General features: G+C 40.0%; 1 protein-coding gene across 1 annotated transcript in view; it reads left to right on the top strand.

The window, feature by feature from the left end:
• Window positions 1-983: 983 nt before the first annotated feature.
• Window positions 984-8,838, top strand: part of LOC146619976 (zinc finger matrin-type protein 4) — a 70,561-nt gene continuing 62,706 nt past the window's right edge. The window contains exon 1 of the mRNA XM_085369266.1: window positions 984-1,036. The gene's annotated coding sequence lies outside the window, so the exon portion shown is untranslated. The remainder of the gene's footprint in view (window positions 1,037-8,838) is intronic.

Here is an 8,838-nt window from a genome sequence, read left to right as displayed (position 1 = left end):
TAAAAGTTATCATTCAGATGCATTTCTTGGTAAGTAGTACATTTTGTATACTTTTTTCCTCTTGAAAATGAAAAAAAATCTGGATAACTTTTCTCTCAAACGAGCACAGTGGACATATTCATGACTAGTCTTGTAAGTGTTACATCAACGCATTGATTTAGCCTACAAATGGAATTTGCAGTCTGGTGGTTTGTTTGACAGAGAGGCCTGGGATGAAGTCAAATTCCCAGCCTTGATTACGGTTTCGGGGCACCTCTGCACATGAACCCTGTGGTTCTTCTGAGTGCTTGATGAAGACCACACAGCTGGAAACTACACTACATCTTCTCAACAAGACAGTAACAGTGCATGATATGCCTTATAATGAAATGATGGGGATTAAAAAGTGAGTGTGAGCAAAGACGCCTTACTTTGTAAAGGGGGGTCATGGAAACAGAGCATCGATATTACAGTGACTGGAATGACAGGGAATCTGGGTGCTCTCTCGGGTTATGCTCGTGTAATATGACATGCGTGTGGGTGCGAAGACCTACTCACTCGACCAGTGCTCCCACTCACTCACTCTACAAATCGAGCGTTCCGTGTATCACTCACACGCTGCGTGAGCCGAGAGCGCTTTCTGTCTCTCATTCATCCCAGTGAAGGCTGCTCACACTTTTTTCTTCTTCTCTGTCCCCCCTCTCGCTTACTTCAAGCTGGGATAGCTCGCTTTGTGTGTGTGTGTGTTTTCTCTCCCTCTATTTGTTTCCTCTCCGCGGTGCCTTTCGCGCGGAGTAGTGGTGGATGATATCAACAGAGCTTCGTTCCTTCTTACCTCCGCGATACCGAGGATTGGAGAGGAGTCGCTAGGGGACAAGCGCATCACGACAGACGGCGACGCGAGGGAGTTTTTCTTGGAGGGGGACATCGCAGCTTAAGACGAGGAACAAATCAAACAGCTACACTGGGAGGACTGGCGCTAAGTTTTGACGGATTTCGCGGTGCAGGTGCGCAGGTGCATCGGGTTCGCGGAGAGGAGTCAGTGCCTCTGCGGAAGGTGAGCGATGGACTCTAAACTCCACCGTCGCTATGTCCCCCCATCAGTTTGTTCATTGGATGACTTGTTGTATTGATTGGCCTTGTTTGATTTTTTGTTGTAGAATACCTAAGTTCTTACACCACTCAGAGCATCACGTGGAATTGCTGGGATACTCATCGTCGGTTTGGGGAAAACCTTTGCAAACTTTGTTTTTGTTCTCTAACTGTAGGCAAACCAGAAACGTGGTATCAGTGTATGTTGACGTACAGCCATGCTGCTGCATGGTGTCACAGGTTTTCATCTAATGCTCATAACATCTTTCTTAGCTGCTTTATTATTTAAAAAAGCAGCACTTTGAGTTATTTATTATTCATTCATCCACTGGGGCCATCTCTGAGTGTGTTGAACATGATAAGTTAAACTGATGTGGAGAAATCTGATTTGGGTCTGCAGCTAAAAATTGTTTTCATTGCCGGTTAATCTAGGTTGTTAATTTATTTGTCTGATCTACAAAATATCAGAAAAGCCGTCAATCACAGCATGCCAGAGTCTAAACATTTGCAATCTAAAGAGTGGAGTGACACAAAGAGAGCATGCAACACTAGAAAACATGAAACCAGAGAACAGATGGACTGCTGGTTAAATGACTTTAATGAACAGTGCATTGCTGAAATAGTATTAGATTAATTTTCTTATTGGAATGATTTAAACATCCCTGGTTGAGTTCACTTTTCAGTTAAGTTACAGAAAGTTGAGCTTGAGTTTAAATTGTGTGCAGGAAATTTTCTCATTCTGAAACTGTTCAAAGCATCTGGTCCACATTCAATGACTTCCTGTGAAACATGAAAATGAGACGCGTCGGATGTAATATGGATTAGTTTTGATGCTGCTTCACTGCTCCATATCCATTCTCATTTAGAGCACTCTTGTTGCTAGCATCTGTCACTTTGGGAGGAATGTCCAGTCAGCTTGATACCGGGTGTCTGTAGCAGAGTGATAAGAGCTTATGGTCTTTTCAGGCATTCACCTACCCGTCAACAGGACAGACACACACATACAGACACACATAAACAGCACAGGCTTTCCTTAAAAATCCCTCACTTAAGCACGATGTGATGAAATATGAATTTGGACAATTACACTTACTAATATCACATGCGGCCATCATCTCAGTGTCCTTTTCAGTCTTTTGTTTTGTCCCTAAAATGAGCATATATGACTTCCACTGAGTGGCACTGATTCAGTTTTTCCCACATTTGCCTCAACTGTCCGAACAGCACTGAACCTTCATGCTCTGTTTACATGGAGTTACACTATCGATCACAAGTCATCGCAAGTGATCTTCAGTCCTACACTGTGATCGATTCAGCCAGCACTGACTTTTACTGTATTTTAGGTCAGTGCAGCAGGAAGGCAGGCAGGTGGGCTGGGTCTCTGAGCACTGGAACGGAAAAGAAAAACACCCTCTGAAGGCAACAACTAACTAATCATTCATATCACTGTGAAATTTGTTAAATAATTACAGTAAAAGGTTCCCAGTTCAAAAATATGAGAGCTAAAGCAAATGAATTATTGCAAAGTGCCAGTTTATGGACATAGATTTAAAAAAAAAAAGTGTCTGAGAGGATTTAAAGTACATAGAGTGCTAAATCATCTACCACTGCTTTACAACATATTCATTTATTTACAATGGTAAATATGTTTTATGCTTTACATTCTATTGTATTCTTCTCTTTCGGGTTCATGAAGAGTATAATGGCTCATTTAACGTATTGTTATTGACGTGAATAGAATTGTTCCAGCTATTTGTGCCAGTTCCCTCTATGAGTTCATAGTCTAATTAAAGTTTTTAAATCACCCTTCAAAAAATAAAGCAAATTAACAGGCATGCTCATTATGCCACACATTATGCCGTGCCCTTGTTCTTCCCAATTCTGAGGCGTCTAGAAGTATGGTTGCCTATTTCATTCTCCCCCTTGCTGTGCCTCTGTCTGAGCCTCTCTGGTGAAGAATCTGATTAACCAACTGGCATAATTCACCCTGTCCTAAAGGAACAAATGGAAGAGCAATGTTGTTCTTGAAGAATGGCCCCTTTTTCCTTTCTAAATATAAATAAAACATATGAAGGAAAAGACACAAACGCTGACACACACACACACACACACATACACAGAGTCCGAGGGCAATAACTGAAGCTGTGATGCTCTTGAAAGACGCTGCAGCTTCATTACTTTCTGTAATAGGACAATGATTGATTGAGCGTGTGCGTATATACATGCATGTATATGTGTGTTTATCTTCCCGGGTGTGCGATTGGTCCATTTTCTTTAGGATTGATAGAGCATCATGTGTAGGTGTGCGTCTTTGTGTGTATGTTTTCCTCTCAGAGTGCTCCATAGCAACAGGCAGCATATCTTCTTCAAATATCTTTTTCTCAGTCACTGTGAGCCCTGACCTTACTGCTCACTGTGTGCTGTCTTTGCACGGGTGCATCTGCTTCTGTGTTAATAAGTGTACGTGCAAGAGAGACCATGTACAGTACATCAGTGTGTGGGCCATTTGGCCTCTCATTAATAGCAGCATAGTAAGTAATATGGACCCGCTCGCTCTGACTGTCTACACAATCAAGATACTGAGTCCGTCTCATAGCAGCATCAATGCATTGCCAACTAGAGCTTTTTGTTCTCCTTTTTCTCTAAAACAAAGTAGATATCATCAAAACTATGCAATACTGACATTGATTTGTAATGCTTTGAACAAGTGGCAGTTTATCATTTTTAGCCTTTTTTATGTATCTCTCAAAGGAAACAAGAGCGACATCTCAAATATACATCTTGACATGGTTGTCGTGTTGTGTTAATATCGGGGTTAGACTAATAACTGGTTACGTATTTCATATCCGGGCATAGCAGCTCTTTAGAAATCAATTTTCTTTTGCTCCATCACCGTGTTAGGAAACTGGCCTGCTGCCAGATAGGGAGGGAACATGGGGAGGAGAGGGGAATATTGTGGGTGCATTAGTGAATGAGCAAAGAAAAAAAAATGCTTATCAGATGTAGAATTCATGCTTTTGCTTTTTATTTCTTTTTCAGACTCAGTTCTCAAAAACACACTCACACCAAAAGGAACAGATGCAAGTCGAAGAAGCAAAGACACTTTATACAGGCTATTTATATAGGCTAGGTGCTGCAAGGTCATACCCTATTTACTTCATGCCAGTGTGTGTCTCTGTGTGTATACATCTGTTTGTGTGATGCACAGCATGTTTTTTACATTCAGTCATATCAGTATCACGTTGCTTTGTGAGGACGTGTGTGTGGCCATCCATGCACACACAGCGTGAACACAGTGCTGCGAGTGTGCTAACTTTGTCGATAGCAGTACAATGTTCATGTGGAGGCTGTACAAACTCATATACCTATAACCTTGCTGCTCTATAAAAGAATCGGTGCTGTACTGTATTGAAAATATTTCTCAAACGCGAAATAAAAACCAGCTTTTCATTTTTAATTGGATTCCCAAACTCACACGAGGTGCAACTGCAAAGTTCCATAACTCTGCTTGATTTAAAGTTATGACCATTCAAGGTCATCTCTTATTGCAGGGCTGCACCGCTCCCAGCTGTTATTCTTTGATCACTGCCTGCAGCCCTGTTCTGATCTGATCACATCTATAAATTTACCATCAAAGTGACACAGAGAGAAAACATCTTCTCTGGTCAAACTTACCTAGCTTTTATATGAAGGATCACCACTGATGTTTAAGCTAGGTCTTTGGCTTTGACCCAAAACCAAAACACTCACTCCAAAAATGCCATGGAAGTGAGTGTTTATTAACGTTTAATGCTTTACCTCCTGAAAGCTTGCTTGACCACTGAAGCTCTTTTTGCAACTGAGCAGATTCTGTCATATTTCAGGCCTATTTAGTTAACAAGAGTGATCTCTGCCTGTGGAGTTTGACTTGGAAAAAAACCAGGAAACAATTCTATTGCTCATATATCCACATCTTTATTGGCACATACTGAAGTGTCAAAACGTGGATATCTAGATTGAATGAATACCTGCCATAGGGGGAGAGGCGGGTTACACTCTGGGCAGGTTGCAACTCTGTTGCAGGGCTAACACAGAGATATACATATGGGCAATTTAGAATCACCAACTCAGCCTAACCTAACCCCACTAACTGCATGCAAGCCAGAATACCTAGATGAAACACATGCAGACACAGGGAGAACAGAAAGCAAGAAAGACCTTGTTGTGAGGCAACAGTCCTAACCACTGTGTCATCATGCAGACTTGTGGAGGAAAGCATTATTTTAAAAGTTACCGAATGTTTAAGTTTTAGCTCAACTTAAAATGGCTTAAAGTTTTAGTTGCTTTCTTGTCTGGTTAATTTCAACATGGAGTTTATTCCCTTTGTTTCAGGAGTTGAGCTAGTTGCAGTAATCAATCTCATTAATTGCTTCCCTGATCTTGGAGCCGCAGCTGATGGAAGTACAATTCTCAAACAAACACCCAAGGGCCAAGCAAGCTCTAAAAGTCAAGCCTCTATTTGTACTGAAATTTTAAAAAAAATTTTTAAAAAAAAGCACACTGAAAAAAAATCTCTACAGTGCAAAATTTATACAAAATTAATTGTCAAATTTGAAGTTGCAGGCAGCATCCTTTATCACAACTGCAGTTACCAGGCTTGGCTCTGTGCAACTGAACAGCTCTCTGCGCATACACCAGCAATTAGTGGTGTACAGTATTTGTACGCTTTAATGTTGCATCAGATAATATTGCCTGCTGACATGCAAGAGTAAAATTGTCACGCAAAAGTAACATCAATGGGTTTGTCACTTCAGCTTGCATTCACACACTTTACACAGGCACACATTACACACATATGTAAAACAGAAGCCCTGTGACTGACAGATGATCGTACCATGATGTCTTTGTAACGTCCTCTGAGGATGTAAATAGAAAATCAACTCTCAGCTGTATTGTACTGTATCTACTCACACACCTGCTTCATAGTCAGACATGCGATAAGAAGACATGCAGTTATTTAACTGAATGATGCTGTGGGATAATCTGTATGTATTGATGCTTCTGTGAATTTTGAAGCTAAACAAGCTTGTTTTGGTAATTAGGAAGAGCGATTGGCAATTAGCTTTATGAAATCATGTCAGAGTTATGTGGCTTGTGTCGTTTTAGTTGTTCCACTAAATTTTATGCCCGATTAATTTTTTACTTCTGTGTCTTTCCAGTATGTTCTCATATTGTGTGCATCTCCCTCCTGCTTGGTCTCAAATGTATATCTTTCGCATTGAGGTGCTCTTGGGAAATCTGTCTGCTTGCTCACTTCTGCTCTAATCTGCTTGTATAATATGGTTTCTAGGTGGAAAAAAAGGAACAATATTATTCCTGAATGACTTTTTGTTTGGACTTGGGAAAATATATTCATGAAAATACTGACTTATCTTTAGTGCCTTGATCCCACTTCCATTCACTGCCTGTCAGAACAGGTCTCTGTGTGTATAGCTGCTGCCATAATGTACACTGAGACAACCATTAAAAGCCAAAATCCTTGCAGCATGTTCTTTTGTACAAAGTTCCTCTCCACTTTCGTGCTTATATTGGATCTTCAGACTGTTCTTTGATGTCACATAGTTTTTTTGGGGGGGTGCCATCCAAATACCAAGTCTGCATTTTGTCAAAAGTTGTTTTACCTTTTTCAAATAGAGATTTTAAAATGAAAACATGTCCAGAAAGTCCCATAACATAGAAAAAGAACATCTGGCCAAAAGGGGGCAAACTATATAAGCATATAAAAGGAAAATCCAATCAGTTGCTAATGAAACTGATAAACCCCAACAGTTTTGTTGCTTTCTAACATGGCATTTCCCATATGTTAAAGTAACTTAACAGCCCCCATTCAAATTTCAGGCTGCCTTCGGTCTCCCACCATTAACTCAGTTTGCCTAGAAGTCTGTTACTGAATACACACACACAGGCAGAGAGACACTACGCGGAAATGTGAGCTGTTAAACTGCAAACCTAACTTTGCCCAGGATAATGGTCTTCTTTCTCCCTCTAATGAGCCCATATTATGGCCTAAAGGGTTAGATCTGTTATTAATACCATTAACAACTAATGGTCCACTGAGAGAGATTTTCAGAGATAAAACTAACAGAGTACCCTCATGAATACAAGGGTCTCATCAAGCCAGAGAGGTTATAAAATATAAATGCATTGATAAATAGAGATGACTAATAGACACTTTCACTTATGGAAAATCAGACACACACAAAACACAAAAGCACCACTGAAGCTTTTGATCTATTCAATCCACACCAGTACCGATCTGCCTTCAGTATCACTGCCTTCAGAACCAGTCTGTCTCTCAGAAGTACAGAGGAGCTGAAAGGAGAGCGTTCAGATAAACTGTCTTCACCAAGCTGACTGACAGCATAAATATTCTTAATGGAAACACTAAAATGAAGCAATAAACAGTGTTGATAGATTTAGTCGTTTCATTGATCGCTTTGTATTGACAGCAAAGCCAGAAAACAGGTGCATAATCAGAGTCTAAACTCTAGTAGTCTGTGTGGATTGGTGCATTTAATAGAAGTAAATATCTATGTACCAGTGTACCTTAAAAAACTGAATATCGTCAGATGCATCTTACCTGTGCTAACTGTGCTTTCGTCTGAAAATGCCTCTTTTCAGATTTAAAAGAATTTTGTATTTCATTTGGAAATCGGGGTCCCAGAAACTGGAGGAAGGATTGAGAGGCACAGAATCCAAAGTGTTTGATGTCCAATGTGAAGTTTCCACAGTCTATGATGATTTGGGCTGCCATGGCATCTGCTGGTGTTGGTGGTGGTTGGCTCACTGTGTTTTTGTCATAGACAGCAGCCCATATTGTGTATTCTGCTAAAAAGACATAACACCAAAACCATAAACATTGTTAAAAGGCTCAGTGATTCTAATGAGCTCAAATCAGCTACAGCTACCTGAGCTGCCAGCCATCTGTCAAAGCTGCCAAACCCCTAATAAGTTACACTGAAAAATTCTTGTGCGTTGCACAATAGACGTAATTGAGTCTGTATGCTAAAGGCTGACTAATCAGGAAAATGTGTTTTTACAATTTTGTTTTGTTTCTGTTAAGCTTATTTTGTTAAGTCACTATTACTGTTATTATTACTATTATAATGATCATCTCCTTGGCTGGGATAAGCTCAGAATTCACATATACATCCATCTCAAATATTACATAAAATACCAGTATATACCTCTTGGACGAATGTGAGTCTCCAACTTTAAGTTTCACTAAAATTCATTCCAGTAGTAAGGTGCATAATACTGCAGCTTATCTCCTCTTCTCTCCCAAGAGTGGATAAGTCGAGCCTACACCATCTTTCATGAATAATCCCTGCCCTAAAGGGCATATTTCCACCACTGGGAGAGAAAAGAGGCAAATGAGATGAAGATAAGAGACAGTGAGATAAAAAGCATACTGTGACTGTCTTTGACTAACAGTATCAGAATTAGGGATGAGATTGGTTGTACCATGTGAGTGATTACACACTCGTTGTTTTCCAAAATAAGTGGCCAAAAATGGTGCTGCGATCCGTATTTATGTCATTTAAACTTTTTTAAACAGTTGATGTTATGAAATTTCTTACTTTAACATTGCAGTGGCAGTTGTCAAGCAGTCACGATTGTTGTGCGTTTATATTGTGTGCTCTTTGGTCATGGCTGACAGAGAAGATTGTTTTAAAAGTCTGGTATTTTCTTTAATTAATGAACAAACAATTTAAATGAATTTAAAAA

Source organism: Diplotaxodon limnothrissa, linkage group LG13 (genome assembly GCF_057381915.1).
Source record: "Diplotaxodon limnothrissa isolate DT_005_m linkage group LG13, D_limnothrissa_male_GT1.1, whole genome shotgun sequence".
In the NCBI taxonomy this organism is placed as follows: domain Eukaryota; kingdom Metazoa; phylum Chordata; class Actinopteri; order Cichliformes; family Cichlidae; genus Diplotaxodon; species Diplotaxodon limnothrissa.
The sequence above is the reverse complement of the archived record's forward strand: the minus strand, read 5'-3'. Positions and strand labels throughout refer to the sequence as shown.